This window comes from Giraffa tippelskirchi, chromosome 4, assembly GCF_054371585.1.
Source record: "Giraffa tippelskirchi isolate mGirTip1 chromosome 4, T2T-mGirTip1v1.2.pri, whole genome shotgun sequence".
Lineage (NCBI taxonomy): Eukaryota > Metazoa > Chordata > Mammalia > Artiodactyla > Giraffidae > Giraffa > Giraffa tippelskirchi.
Genome location: NC_137278.1, coordinates 149135903 through 149152029, shown reverse-complemented (window position 1 = coordinate 149152029; position 16127 = coordinate 149135903). Strand labels below are relative to the sequence as shown.

The 16127-nt window shown below is 40.8% G+C and overlaps 2 protein-coding genes across 13 annotated transcripts in view; one reads left to right on the top strand and one right to left on the bottom strand.

The window, feature by feature from the left end:
- XPOT (exportin for tRNA) overlaps positions 1–16127 on the top strand; it is a 155327-nt gene that overhangs the window by 86742 nt on the left and 52458 nt on the right. The window lies entirely within an intron of this gene.
- Positions 1–16127, bottom strand: part of C4H12orf56 (chromosome 4 C12orf56 homolog) — a 78530-nt gene that overhangs the window by 61415 nt on the left and 988 nt on the right. The gene's annotated exons all lie outside the window — the stretch shown is intronic.

The following is a 16127-nucleotide window of genomic DNA, read 5'->3' as shown; positions in this document are numbered from 1 at the left end:
TTGGTCAAGTTACTTATTCTCTTTTGGCTGTGATTTTCTTAGGTTAAAATGAGAAATGTGGAATCAATTAAGGTCTCTTTAAGCTTGAATATATATTTTAAAACATGAAATTATAACATTACAATATTATTTAAACTTTGTTAATGACTGTACTTCAGGAAATGTATTTGCATGATCAGAAAGAACCACAAGAGCTTCTCTGCAAAGATGCAGGCAAAGGGCATCTACTGAGTCCTGTTTTCTGGGAGGAGAATATATGTAAATATGTAATTTACCTATGCATTTTGTTAAGAACATTCCTTGTAAAGAATTCCATATCTATATCCCAAAGAATCTTGTAAAAGGTATTGGTACTAGCCAACCTATAAGAAATATTAAATGCAGTCCTTTATTCTAGTTTCTTTATGCTTGAGATTTTCCATATGAAAAAGTAAATATGAGAGAGATGATAACCAAATGCAATGTGTAATTCTTGATTGGATCCTAGTTTGAACAAACTGAAAAGACAGGTAGAAACAGAAAAGCTACGTGACCTTTGCTAAAATAGGCTCTACTAGGTTCCACTGATTTGGGTAAAACATATTGTAAAAAGGGCTTCCCAGGTGGTGCTAGTAGTAAAGAACCCACCTTCCAATGCAGGAAACAAGAGACGCAGGTTCGACCTCTGGGTCGGGAAGATCGCCTGGAGGAAGACATGGCAACCCACTCCAGTATTCTTGCCTGGAGAATCCCAGGGACGGAGGAGCCTGGAGGTCTACAGTCCATAGGGTCACAAAGATTCGGACACGACCGAAGCAACTTAGCACACATACATATTGTAGAAAGCTGATGAAGCACATGTTATTCCCTCCTTTTATGAATACTCTGTCCCTTTTTTTTTTTTCGCATAGAAACTTCTAATCTTCCTTCAAGATGAAACTCAAAAGTTACTTCCTTGGTGAACCATTACCCATTCATCTACCCGAAAGAATATGTCACTTTCTCTTATCCCACAATATTCTATTTAATCTGCTTTCATATTCCATTATAATCATCTGCTTATCATTTTTCTTCTTTTCCATCTGGCTTACCTTCCTCTCTAAATTATGAGTTACTCAAAAGCAGGTTCCATTTTTTATTCATTTATACACTGTAGTATAAATGAATATTAGTAATTCAAAACACTGGTAAAATGCTCTCTATAAAATCTAACAAATTCAATAGAACTATTCAGTGTAGAAAGAAGAAAGACATAAACCAGAAGAAAAGGGAAAAACTGAAGGCAAACCTCTATTTGGAGATCATTTTACTTAATAAGCTTCCCAGGTGGCTCAGATGGTAAAAAGTCCGCTTTCAATGCAGGAGATGTGGGTTTGATCCCTGGGTGGGGAGGCTCCCCTGGAGAAGGGAATGTCTTCCCATTCTTGCCTGGAGGATTCCATGGACAGAGGAGCCTGGTGGGCTACAGTCCATGTGGTCGCAAAGAGTCACACACAATTGAGCAACTAACACTTTTACTTTTTTTCACTTTTACCTAATGGGACAGTAGGTAGTTGAAGTAAGGCCCTGATACAGGTAAACTGTGAGACATTTTTCCGCTTCCATTGTCATTTCAGGACCTAACTTCCTCTGCACAGCACATTCTAACTAGACAATCTCCCAAAAAGGGAGGAAAGCAGGTAAAAAAAAATTAATTTACTCAAATTGCAATGTAATGAATCACCTGTTCCAAGATTATTTCAGAGCGAATCTGAAGGAGGACCACTGACAAGCCCAAAATATTTAATATCCTGATGAAATGGCCAATCAATATATGGAGATACCATCAATGAACCTCCCTCAAATTAAACCACATTAGCTACCACCTATGTCACACTGTACTTAAGTTTACTCCTAAGTGGAGGCTATTTTTACATTTCAATTCAGTTGCTCAGTCACGTCTGATTCTGCGACCCCATGGACTGCAGCACTCCAGGCTTCCTGTCCATCACCAGCTCCCAGAGTTTACTCAAACTCACGTCCATAAAGTCGGTGATGCCATCCAACCATCTCATCCTCTGTCGTCCCCTTCTCTTCCTGCCTTCAATCTTTCCCAGCTTCAGGGTCTTTTCCAGTGAGTCAGTTCTTCGCATCAGGTGGCCAAAGTATTGGAGTTACAGCTTTAGCATCAGTCCTTCCAGTGAATATTCAGGACTGATTTCCTTTAGGATGGACTGGTTGGATCTCCTTGCAGTCCAAGGGATTCTCAAGAGTCTTCTCCAACACCACAGTTCAGAAGCATCAGTTCTTCTGTGCTTAGCTTTCTTTATAGTCCAAATCTCACATCCATACATGACTACTGGAAAAGCCATAGCTTTGACTAGACAGACCTTTGTTGCCAAAGTAATGTCTCTGCTTTTTAATATGCTGTCTAGGTTGGTCATAGCTTTTCTTCCAAGGAGAAAGCATCTTTTAATTTCATAGCTACAGTCACCATCTGAAGTGATTTTGGACCCCCAAAAAATAAAGTCTGTCACTATTTCCACTGTTTCCCCATCTATTTGCCATGAAGTGATGGGACCAGATGCTATGATCTTAGTTTTCAGAATGTTGAGTTTTAAGCCAACTTTTTCACTCTTCTCTTTCACTTTCATCAAGAGGCTCTTTAGTTCCTCTTCACTTTCTGCCATAAGGGTGGTGTCATCTGCATATCTGAGGTTATTGACATTTCTCCCAGAAGTTTTGATTCCAGCTTGTGCTTCCTCCAGCCCAGCGTTTCTCATGATGTACTCTGCATATAAGTTAAATAAGCAGGGTGACAATATACAGCCTTGACGTACTCCTTTTCCTATTTGGAACCAGTCTGTTGTTCCATGTCCAGTTCTAACATTTAGCATTTAGCACAGCCTTCCACTGTGCTAATTGTGCAGTCTCCCGCAGGTGGTTTTTTTTCTCATTGTACTCTCCTTGGGCTTTAGCACACCAATCCCTGAGGAAGTCTGAGTAGGTGAGCTATTTTTGGAAAGTATGAATATTGCTGGCGTGAATGATCCACTCATAGATTTCAAAAGGAATTACCCATTAGGAGAATGGGGCACTGCCTTCGCATAATATTTGACAATCCCTAGAAAAACATCTATTTCTGCTTTATTGACTATGCCAAAGCCTTTGACTGTGTGGATCACAATAAACTGTGGAAAATTCTGAAAGAGATGGGAATACCAGACCATCTGACCTGTCTCTTGAGAAACCTGTATGCAGGTCAGGAAGCAACAGTTCGAAGTGGACATGGAACAACAGACTGGTTCCAAATAGGAAAAGGAGTACGTCAAGGCTGTATATTGTCACCCTGCTTATTTAACTTATATGCAGAGTACATCATGAGAAACGCTGGGCTGGAAGAAACACAAGCTGGAATCAAGATTGCCGGGAGAAACATCAATAACCTCAGATATGCAGATGACACCACCCTTATGGCAGAAAGTGAAGAAGAACTAAAGAGCCTCTTGAGGAAAGTGAAAGAGGAGAGTGAAAAAGTTGGCTTAAAGCTCAACAATCAGAAAACTAAGATCATGGCATCTGGTCCCATCACTTCATGGCAAATAGATGGGGAAACAGTGGAAACAGTGTCAGACTTTATTTTTTGGGCTCCAGAATCACTGCTGATGGTGACTGCAGCCATGAAATTAAAAGACGCATACTCCTTGGAAGGAAGGTTATGGCCAACCTAGATAGCATATTTAAAAGCAGAGACATTACTTTGCCAACAAAAGTCCGTCTAGTCAAGACTGTGGTTTTTCCAGTGGTCATGTATGGTTGTAAGAGTTGGACGGTGAAGAAAGCTGAGCGCCGAAGAATTGATGCTTTTGAACTATGGTGTTGGAGAAGACTCTTGAGAGTCCCTTGGACTGCAAGGAGATCCAATCAATCCATCCTAAAAGAGATCAATCCTGGGTGTTCATTGGAAGGTCTGATGTTGAAGCTGAAACTGCAATACTTTGGCCACCTCATGCGAAAGGTTGACTCATTGGAAAAGACCCTAATGCTGGGTAGAATTGGGGGCGGGAGGAGAAGGGGACGACAGAGGATGAGATGGTTGGATGGCATCACCAACTCGATGGACATGGGTTTGGGTAGACTCCGGGAGTTGGTGATGGACAGAGAGGCCTGGCGTGCTGCAATTCATGGGGTCGCAAAGAGTTGGACACGACTCAGCGACTGAACTGAACTGAGATTATTTTAATGTTTACTTGAAAAATCATTGCCTCAGGACTGAGAGCCACACCTCAGGAATACTAAAAGAATAAAAAAAAACAACCTGGCAAATCTTGGCCCTGTGAAAAAGATACTATATTCCATCTGGGTCTTTGCAGCCAAACCTGTCCTTGAACCTCATCAGCAGCAATGACACCAGCCTCAGTTGTGAAGGGCAACAATCCTGAATACAGAGAGGTGGTGTGGGAGAATGGAAAAGGTGTTTTGTTTATCCACTCCCCTCCTTCCTGACACCCAATACTCAGAAACCATGCAATGTGCATACTGAGGTAACTCTGTTGTCCTATTGCAAAACCTAAAAGCTTCTCAAGAAATATTAACACCATAAATTTGTAGGAGGCCAGTTGTTACTATATGCATCGTGGTTAAGGAATGCTGGCTATGATGTCCAAAGGTTAAATTTACATTCCAGCTCAGATGTTTTCAGGTTATGCAACTTGTACAAGTATTTACCCTTTCTTTGCCTCAGTTTTCTCATCTATGCAAGAAAGAGAACATCACCTTCCTGAAAGAATCAATACAATGAAATGAGATAATCCACTTAAAGTGGCTGGCACACAGTACATACCCAATAGGTGTCTGTTATAACTCTTGATATTTGATTGTTCATAAGAACTTCAGTAGTGCAATACTGAGCCAGATTCATGGTCCACTCAGTCTGGCATTTGTCTCTGATGATGGCAGCAAAAGGCATTTGGGGAGAGAGGTGAATGCTCTTTTTTGTTATCAAATGAATGGCTTTTTTTGAAAATAACCCTATTTTTTTGACTAAATCTCTAAGAATAAAATGGGCTTCCCTGGTGGCTCAGACAGTAAAGAATTGGCCTGCAATGCAGGAGACCTGGGTCTGGAAGATCTCCCTAGAGAAGGGAATGGCAACCCACTCCAGTATTCTTGCCTGGGAAATCCCATGGACAGAGGAGCCTGGTGGGTTACAGTCCATGGGGTCGCAAAAGAGTTGAACATAACTGAGCTTATTAACACTTTCACTACACTGAGAATAATATATCACTTATGAATGAGTCTGCATCATTTTTTACCATATTTATATTTGCAACTGGTACCGATTTCTCTTATATTAAAGTACTACTTTCAAAATGCAGGGACAGAGGAAAACCCTTCTTATTTTCCAGTATTTTGTGAATAATCCTATATTTACCTTACCTCTTAGTCTTGATTTCATAGTCTTCACTCAGATTTCTTTTACTAGCTTTTAATTTCAGAGAAAAAAGGAACCCCAAGCTTTCAGCAGTTGATTATCAAGTTCCTAATTTATTCAGTTCAACTCCTCATAGATATTTTGAGTTCCGGATACAAAGCACAAAGTTGAAACATACAAAACATAAGATTAGAGTTTCTATTTTCAAAAGAGTTTAGAGTCTTCTGGAGATCCAGTCAATGAAAAGTTTTTAAAAAATGATCTGCTATGTACTAAGGCAGCTGTAGGCTAGAGCTTAAGAGCCCTGACTCTGGAGCCAGATGACTTGGGCTCAAATTCTGGTTCTGTCACTTGGTGGATGACCGCGGTCAGACTGCTTGCAATCCTTATATTTCAGGTTCCTTATCTGTAAAACTGAGCTAACAGTATCATCTGGGGCTTGTTGTAAGGATAAAGAAGTTTCACATCAAGCACTCAGAACAGAATCTGGGTAGCATATAGTAAGCACTCAATAAAATGTCAGCAATTTGAGGCAGACATTAGAGCTGTTCACAAATATTCCTATCCTCTCTTCCAGACATGTGGAATACACACATGGTAGGATCATATTTTCCTACCACCTTTTATGTTAAGCATGGCCATGTGCCTGACTCTGGTTAATGAAATGTGAAAAGTAGAGACATGCCCCTGGGTAGAAGATGAAAACCCAGTACATAATTTGCAGAGGTAATCTCCCCTGCCCTGGTGATCAAGCAAGCATGTGGTAAAAGGGAACCTCTGATGTTAAAATGGGTAACTCAGTATCACATACCTTGTGAGTAAAATGAACAGTCCTTGCTAATCCACCATGGACAGGTAGCCAAGGCTAGACTCTGTGCTGTGTGAAAGTACTCAGGCTTTGAGGTGATTTCTTAGTGCAGCTTAAGCCGAACAATTCTGACCAGTCACCAGAGTCAGAGCAGTGAATCAGGCTGACAAACTGCTGGTCTTCTTAGAGTTTCTCAAGACTTGAATGCAATATCCAAAATATTCTATGCAAACAAACTCTTAAGCAGCCAAAATGACTGATGAGAGTTTACCACTTTTTTCCACCTCCCACAGTGAGATCTTTGAAATGTAACAAGTGAGTCAAAATACAGGGGAAAAAAAGTTCAAGATGAAAAGAAGTATCCATAACATGGTCTTACCTTCTATAACTCTTTACTACTTCTCAACATGCATGATAAACAACACAGGGATTATCTCATGCAAACACAAAAAAACATGAAGAAAGCTGAACCTGAGGAGCAGGAGACCCATGAGAATTTAGTCCGACTTTGCCACTAACTGACTATCTAACTCTGGCCAGTGTGATGAGTTGCCAATCTCCCAAGTGTCTCAGTATTTGGAAATAAGGAAATATGATCTCCCTTTCTAAGAAGTGAACTGTATGATATATCTGAGCATCCATTTATTCACTTATTCATTCTTCCAATTTACAAATAGTTATTGACTATCTGCAATGTGTCAGAGAATATAACACACAGTGATATAGGGATGAACAAGACAGACAAGGTCCTGCTCTCACGGAGCTTACATTTATTGTGGGGCATTTGTTATTGTTGTTGTTTAGTCGCTAAGTCATGTCCAACTCCTTTGCAATCTTATGGACTGTAGCCCTCCAGGCTCCTCTGTGAGATTTCCCAGGCAAGAATACGTGTTGCTATTTCCTTCTTCAGGATATCTTCCCAACCCAGGGATCAAACCTGCGTCTCCTGCTTGGCAGGCAGATTCTTTACCACTGAGCCCACTATGGGACACAGGTAAGAATAAATCACCAAACACATTAATCTCGTAGTGCAAATAGTGGTAAGTGCTTTGAAACAGTGATATGGTAGTTGTGTTTGGGACTGACACTTTAGACTGGGTGGACCCAGAAGGCATCCCTGTGGAGGTGATGCTGAACTGGAAATACAACTGTCAAGGAGGAATCAACCCTCTGAAGATTTGAGGGAAAGTGTTCCAGGTAGTTCATAGTTAAATTCATTTTAGCAGACAAATGACAGGGTTCAGAACACGCTACCCCAAAACATGGTACCTTAGCATACTGAATGTTCTGAGCTGAAGGGATTCAAGAAAATGCAGATGCAGAAAAGTCTTTCTGATCCCCAGCCTCCTCCCTGAATTGGGTCATAAGGCCATCATGAGAGAGTTGGTTTCTCGAAACCCAGAAGAAAGGAACAACCTTATCTCCAAGACAGGGATGCTAAGATGAATCCAAACAAGCAGGCCTCGCTAAAATGTCCCCAGTTTATGACCCTTAGCTTTTTCAACTTTTTTGAACTATCACATTTTTCTATGACTCTCCATTCTTCATCAGACCTAGTGTTAAACACACACCGGTTTTTGCTTTGTTTTTTAAGATTTTTCTTTAATTGATGTGGGACCATTTTTTAAAGTCTTTATTGAATTTGTTACAATATTATTTATGTTTCGGTTTTGTGGCCGTGAGGCCTGTGGGATCTTAGTTGTCCAACCAGAGATTGAACCTGCACCCCTTGTATTAGAAGGCAAAGTTCTAACCACTGGACCATGAGGGAAGCCCCCCAACACAGGTGTAACTGTTTCTTCTTTGGAATTTCATTTTCTTCTAAAGTCTCCCTTATCATATAAAATTTATGTTAAACAAGTTTGTACACTTTTCTCCTGTTCATCTATTTTTTTTTTTCAGTTTAATTTTCAGACCTAATTAGGATCCCTAGAAGGGTTGAGGAAAACCTTTTCCTCTTCTACACAAATCAAGAGGATAGAATAATATGTAGGATGTGGGGAATGAAAGAAAGATAGAACTAAAGATAATGGAAGATGACATTACTTCCTAAAATGGGAAAAGTTAAGAGAGGAACAGGTTTGGGGGTGGAGCTCAGGAATTCTGTTCTTCAACAAATTAAACTCGGCAAACCCAGTGGGCAAGTTTTCAAAAAGAACAAGTGAGATTTTTAAACACCTAATACATAAGCAATGCTCAAAAACCAGTTCTTATATTTTTTTCCCCAAATTTACTAATCTCCCAAAGAGATATCAGTCTTACAGATTCATGAACCTAAGTTGACTTAATCTACGTGGATAAAGGTTATTAATGATGGTGATTGCAGCCATGAAATTAAATAACGCTTACTCCTTGGAAGGAAGGTTATGACCAACCTAGACAGCATATTGAAAAGTAGAGACATTACTCTGCCAACAAAGGTCCGTCTAGTCAAGGCTATGGTTTTTCCAGTAATCGTGTATGGATGTGAGAGTTGGACCGTGAAGAAAGCTGAGCACCGAAGAATTGATGCTTTTGAACTGTGGTGTTGGAGAAGACTCTTGAGAGTCCCTTGGACTGCAAGGAGATCCAATCAATCCATCCTAAAAGAGATCAATCCTGGGTGTTCATTGGAAGGTCTGATGTTGAAGCTGAAACTGCAATACTTTGGCCACCTCATGCGAAGAGTTGACTCATTGGAAAAGACCCTGATGCTGGAAAGGACTGGGGGCAGGAGGAGAAGGGGACGACAGAGGATGAGATGGCTGGATGGCATCACCGACTCGATGGACATGGGTTTGGGTAGACTCCAGGAGTTGGTGATGGACAGGGAGGCCTGGTGTGCTGCGATTCATGGGGCTGCAAAAGTCGGACATGACTGAGCGACTGAACTGAACTGAACTGAAAGGTTGTTAATAATAATGAAACATGTATATAGCTCCTACCATGTGCCAAGTACTATTTTATTAATTTTTTAAACACATTTATTTATTGACTTATGTATTTGGTTACACCATGTCTTAGTTGTGGCATGCAGGATGTCATTCCCTGACCAGGGTTTGAATTTGGGCCACCTGTGTTAGGATCATGGAGTCTTAGCCACTGGACCTCCAGGGAAATCCCCAAGTATTATTTTAAGTGTGTTTCATTTATTAATGAAGTTAATCCTTCCAACAGTTCTATAAGGATGATGCTGTCATCTCCATTTTACAGATGAAGAAATAAAGTCGAGAGAGATAAAGTAGAGGTTGAATAACTTGACCAAATCCACACAGGTAGAAAGCAAAAGCTGAATAAAAATGTACTACTAAATACTCCAATGTATACTGCAAATAATAAGTTGAGAAACGAAGAGACAGATTATGTTGAATATTTAACAAATAGTTATTGGTCACGTCACATGTATCAATCAGGCAGTGTTCAGGAACCATAGGAAACCACTGTTTAGGATAGTTGGTTCTCACACTTGAAAAATGTATCTAATCTTAGAAGTGCTTAAAGAATAGTGTGGTGATGAACACAATAAAAGCAGAACTCTAGAGCTTTCAAAAGTAATTTTTAAAGAAAATATCAGCCTCTCACAAAAGCTCTGCCTAAGGGATCTTGGAAACCCATTGTTTTAGGAGATGAACCACATCAGACACCCACTGAATGGTGATCATTAGTAATGTATAGAAATATTGAACCACTGTGTTGTGCACCCGGAACTAACACAGTGTTATAGTTCAATTATATTTCAGTTTTTAAATTAATTAGTTTTTAAAAATAAATGATAAAAACTTACATAAAATTATTTAAATAAATCTGACATTAATTTGTTTTGGAAAAAAATCCCCTACTGAGACCTCCAAGTGAACATCAAACTTGTCTTTGCTAGAATGGAAATCTCACTTCTGTGTTTTGTTGCTGTTCTTTTCGTTTTTTTTCCCCCCTTAGGGGAGAGAATAGAATTTTATCTGTATATTTGCACATTTTTTTGTGTGAAGTGTAACTAGAACATGCTGCTAAGTCACTTCAGTCGTGTCCGACTCTGTGCGACCCCATAGACGGCAGCCCACCAGGCTCCACCGTCCCTAGGATTCTCCAGGCAAGAATACTGGAGTGGGTTGCCATTTCCTTCTCCAGTGCATGAAAGGGAAAAGTGAAAGTGAAGTCGCTCAGTCGTGTCCGACTCTTCGCGACCCCGTGGACTGTAGCCTACCAGGCTCCTCCGTCCATGGGATTTTCCAGGCAAGAGTACTGGAGTGGGGTGCCATTGCCTTCTCCAACTAGAACATGAGACATGAACTAAATGGAGAGATCTGGCCAGATGGGGAACAAGAAGGGTGGGGGCCCAGAGGCATAAAGGATTGGGTTGCTTAGGGGCTTTATTGACAGTGAAAACAAAGGCCACTAGGAACCTGAGCCAACTGAAAGTTAAATAAGAGACAAATTTGCACAGTAAAATGAGAAGACCTTTGAGAATGGAAAAGGATTCTAAAGAGGTAGCCTTAGAAAAAGACAGCACCCTAGTAGAAAAGGAGATTAAAACAGTTGATCTTTGAAGAAAGGAGGAACCGGTTCCAAAAAACAAAGCTGCCTGGCACTCTAACAATGTAATCCACTGTAACAGACAACTATATATATATGAGGGGACAATATAGTTGACATAACACAGAAATCAGGAAAATTCTCCATGTGGTATTAAGGACAGACATAGTGTTCACAGAGGGATGACAAACCAACTACACCTGTGGATATTAATTGACACTAGGTAAAGCAATGTGGGGACACACCCTAGGAAGCTTAGTACAAGCTGTCATCATTGTCCTTTAGTTGCTAAGTCATGTCCAACTCTTGGTGACCCATGGGCTGCAGCATACCAGGCTCCTCTGTCCTCCACTATCTCCCAGAATTTGCTCAAATTCATGTCCATCGAGTTGGTGATGCCGTCCAACTAACTCATCCTCTGTCACCCCCTTCTCCTCCTGCCCTCAGTCTTTCCCAGAATCAGGGTCTTTTCTAGTGAGTCAGCTCTTCCCATCAGGTAGCCAAAGTATTGGAGCTCTAGTTTCAGTCATCAGTCATTCCAATGAACATTCAGGGTTGATTTCCTTTAGGATTGATTGGTTTGACCTCCTTGCTGTCCAAGGGGCTCTCAAGAGTCTTCTCCAACACCACAGTTTGAAAGCATCAATTCTTCAGTGCTCAACCGTCTTTATGGTCCAACTCTCACATCTGTACATGACTACTGGAAACACTATAGCTTTGACTATACAGACTTTTGTCAGCAAACTGATGTCTCTGCTTTTAATACACTGTCTAGGTTTGTCATTAGCTTTCCTTCCAAGGAGCATGTATCGTTTAATTTCATGGTTGTAGTCACCATCCACAGTGATTTTGGAGCCCAAGAAAATAAAATCTGTCACTACTTCCACTTTTTCCCCTTCTATGTGGCATGAAGTGATAGGACCAGATACCATGATCTTCATTTTTTGAATGTTGATATTCAAGCCAACTTTTTCCACTCTCTTCTTTCACCCTCATTAAAGGCTCTTTAGTTCCTCTTAACTTTCTGCCATTAGAGTGGTATCTGCATATCTGAGGTTGTTGATATTTCTCCCAGCAATCTTGATTCTAGCTTGTGATTCATCCAGCCCAGTATTTCACATGCTGTACTCCCCTGGTGGCTCAGTGGTGGTAAAGAATCCACCTTAAATGCAGGAGACACAGGTAGACACAGGTTTGATCACTGGGTTGGGAAAATCCTCTGGAGAAGGGAATGGTGACCCACTCCAGTATTATTGCTGGGAAAATTCCATGGACAGAGAAACCTGGAGGCTATGGTCTGTGGGTTGAAAAAGAGTCAGATATGACTGAGCACATACACACACACACACACACACACACACTCTCTCTCTCTCTCTCTCTCTCTCTCTCTCTCTCTCTTTGCATTTAAGTTAAATAAGCAGGGTGACAATATACAGCCTTGTCCTACTCCTTTCCCAATTTTGAACCAGTCAGTTGTTCTACATCTGGTTCTAACTGTTGCTTCTTGACCCACATACAGGTTTCTCAGGAGACAGATAAGGTGGTCTGGTACTCCCATCTCTTTAAGAATCTTCCACAGTTTGTTGTGATCCACACAGTCAAAGGCTTTAGTGTAGTCAATGAAGCAGAAGTAGATGTTTTTCTGAAATTTCTTTGCTTTCTTCATGAGCCAACAAATATTGGCAATTTGATCTCTGACTCCTCTGCCTTTTCTAAACCCAGCCTGTATATCTGGAAGTTCTCGGTTCACATGCTGTTGAAGCCTAGCTTGAAGGACTTTGAGGATAACCTTGCTAGTATGTGAAATGAGGGCAATTGTACAGTAGTTTGAACATTCTTTAGCATTGCCTTTCTTTGGGATTGAATGAAAACTGACCTTTTCCAGTCCTGTGGCCATTGCCGAGTTTTCCAAATATGCTGTCATATTGAGTGCAGAACAATGCAAAGAAATAGAGGAAACAATAGAATGGGAAAGACTAGAGATCTCTGTCTAGTATTCATGAATGGATGTGAGAGTTGGACTATAAAGAAAGCTGAGTGCCAAAGAATTGATGCTTTTGAACTGTGGTGTTGGAGAAGACTCTTGAGAGTCCCTTGGACTGCAAGGAGATCCAACCAGTCCATCCTAAAGGAGATCAGTCCTGAATATTCGTTGGAAGGACTGATGCTGAAGCTGAAACTCCAATAGTTTGGCCACCTGATGCGAAGAAGTGACTCATTGGAAAAGACCCTGATGCTGGGAAAGATTGAAGGTGTGAGGAGAAGGGGACACCAGAGGATGAGATGGTTGGATGGCATCACTGACTCAATGGACATGAGTTTGAGCAAGCTCCAGGAGTTGATGATGGACAGGGAGACCTGGTGTGCTGCAGTCCATGGGGTCCCAAGGAGTCGGATATGACTGAGAGACTGAACTGAACTGAACTGAACTGAGAGATCTCTTCAAGAAAACTGGAAATATCAAGGGAACATTTCATGCAAGAGTGAGCACAATAAAGGACAGAAACTGTAAGGACCTTACAGAAGCAGAAGAGATTAAGAAGTGTCAAGAATACACGGAAGAACTATACAAGAAAGGTCTTAATGACACAGATAACCATGATGGTCATTGAGATGGTCAGTGGTCATATTTGCAGTGATCATTCACTTAGGGACGGACATCCTAGAGTGTGAAATCAAGTGAGCTTTAGGAAGCATTACTACAAACAAAGCTAGTGGAGGTGATGGAATTCCAGCTGAGCTATTAAAAAATCCTTAAAAATGATGCTGTTAAAATGCTGCACTCAATATGTCAGCAAATTTAGCACAAGCCACTGAACTATAATACTAACTATAATAAAAACTCAGCAGAAGAGATTGTCAAGGCATTTGTGCTTGGCATGATTGTACTTATTACTCACTGAAATAGTATTTTTTAAACAATTACCCATTTTAAAACCTCATAAGAGAAAATACTTCTGTATTGATTTCCTATTGCTATTGTAACACATTTTCATAAACTTGGTGGTATTAAATAACACAAACTTATTTTCTTAATGGTTCTGGGGTCAGAAGTCTGAAATGGGTCTCACTGATCTAAAATGGGTATCAGCAAGACTGCATTCTTTCTGGAGGCTCTAGGGAAAAACATGTTTCTGTGCCTTTATCAGCTTTTAGAGGCTGTCCACATTCCTTGGTCTGTGGCCCCCTTCCAACTTCAAAACCACAGTAGTCTTTCTTATAGCGCATCACTCTGCTGCTGACTCTTCTTCTGCTTCCCTTTTCCACTTTTAAGGATTTAGCAATTACATTTACCTTATGCATATAATCCAAGATAATCTCCTGATTTCAAGGTCAGTTGGTTAGCATACATGTGCAGTTGCTCAGTTGTATCCAACTCATTGTGACCCCATGAATTGTAGCCTGTCAGGGTCCTCTGTTCATAGAAGTTTCCAGGCAAGAATATAAGGTTGCCAGTTCCTTTTCCAGGGGATCGTCCCAACTCAGGGATTGAACTCACGTCTCCATCTTCTGGACTGGCAGGCAGATTCTTTACCACTGTGTCACCTGGGAAGCTCTGCAACTGTAATACCCCTTTTTGTATAATATAAAATAGGAAGTAATATAAAATAGAAACAGGTTCTGGAGATATCTTTGGGGAGCCATTATTCTGCCTTCCACAGCTTTAACCAAAGTTAAACTATATTGTGTAAGATGGACATTCAATGTACTGACCAAGGACTTCCCTGGTGGTCCAGTGGTTAAGAACCCGCCTTCCACTGCAGGGGATGCAGGTTCAATCCCTGGTTAGCAAACTAAGATCCCACATTGCTGTGGGGTAACTAAGCCTGTATGCCTCAACAGCAGAGCCCTCGTGCTCTGGAGCCCACTCTCCGAAACTTGAACAGGCCCACATGCTGCAACCAAGACCCAGCACAGCCAAAAAAAAAAAAAAAAATTCTATCAACAATGCTGAAATCTTAAGACTTGTTCAATATCTTTATAGACATTACACACTCTCCCATATGCCAGAAAGGTAAACTTTGTACATCAAGCATGATCAGGTATGCCTTTTTGTAGTATTCTTGGTTTGGGAGACCTATGGAGCTTTACTGTACTTTGCAGATTCCGACAGCTTAAAAAGAAAGCTATATGACACCTATTGAAATATGTATACTGTCTCTTTTTGGGAGAGAGTAACAATATCCTAAAATCATTACTTTCTGTCCAAAGAATACATGTTTACACTACAGACACTAGAAAAAAAGTTGACCATTTAATGTTTTCTAAAACATTTGGTGGGAAATTTAAATTTTTTAAAATTTTAGTTCAAGAGAATGCAAATAGCAGTGAGGAAAAGGTAGTTTTACTTCCAACTTTTTTTCAAATTAAGGCAGGAGACAGATGGAGTTCATCCCCTATGGACTGATAGTCCAAAAGAGCAGAAGGAAAGAGAAGTTAAGCCCTGCTCTGATTAAAGAGACCACCTATTTATCACTCTTGAGGATAAGGAGACCTTCTTGACTATATATGCACAGAAAGGCTTCTTGGAGGTCTAAAGGGAGGGGGCGCCACCCCATATCACATATTAAGTGATATCAACCTATGGATCGGCCTCTCTGCTAGAATCCTTCTTGACTAAGGGATCATGCACACACATGGAAAGACCCTAATGCATACCAAATATGGACTCAACCAGGCAAAGCAAGACGATTGGCCAGAGGAAACCTGGAAGAAATGCCCCATTAAAGTGATTCAAACTACCACAAGGGCACAACTCTCTGAGACCACCTGTATGTCTATCCACAATACACTTTTTCTCCTAATAAATGCTTTACTTGTTTCACTGCTTTCTGTCTCTATGTGGAAATTCATTTCTATACAGCTGACAGGCAAGGGCCTTGTCACTGACCACTGGTCCCTGATGTTCTAGTCTAGGATTCAGTGCTGTCACTTCGGTGGCTGACTTCAATCTCTGGCCAGGAATCCTGCTTCAATCCCCTGCAGGCTGATGCCACCTGAGATCAAAATGAAGCAAAGAAATCAGCATAGTGATATCAGCCCACGGAGGTGTTTTAAATAGAAAAAGAAAGCTTTCACTTTTTCATTCAATTTTCACTTTCACTTTTTCATTCAATTTCATTATTTTCTTACAGACATGTTCCACAGAAGCTATAATTTTCTTGACCCTATCAAGTCTTGCTAGCTTCTCCCCTAGGAGATGCAGAGACTCAAGCTAGGGAAAGAGATGCGAGGCTAGACACCTATCCCCAGTGGAAAAAGAAAGAACACACCTGGAGAGCAACTCAGACAAAGGGAGCCAAGGGGGGAAAAAACAGTAATTGGAGAGGAGACTGCTTCCAAGCTGTTGCTGGTTTATAAGGTAAATCTATGGCTGGATGGAAGGGATACAGTAGCAGCAACTAAAAACTGAGACAG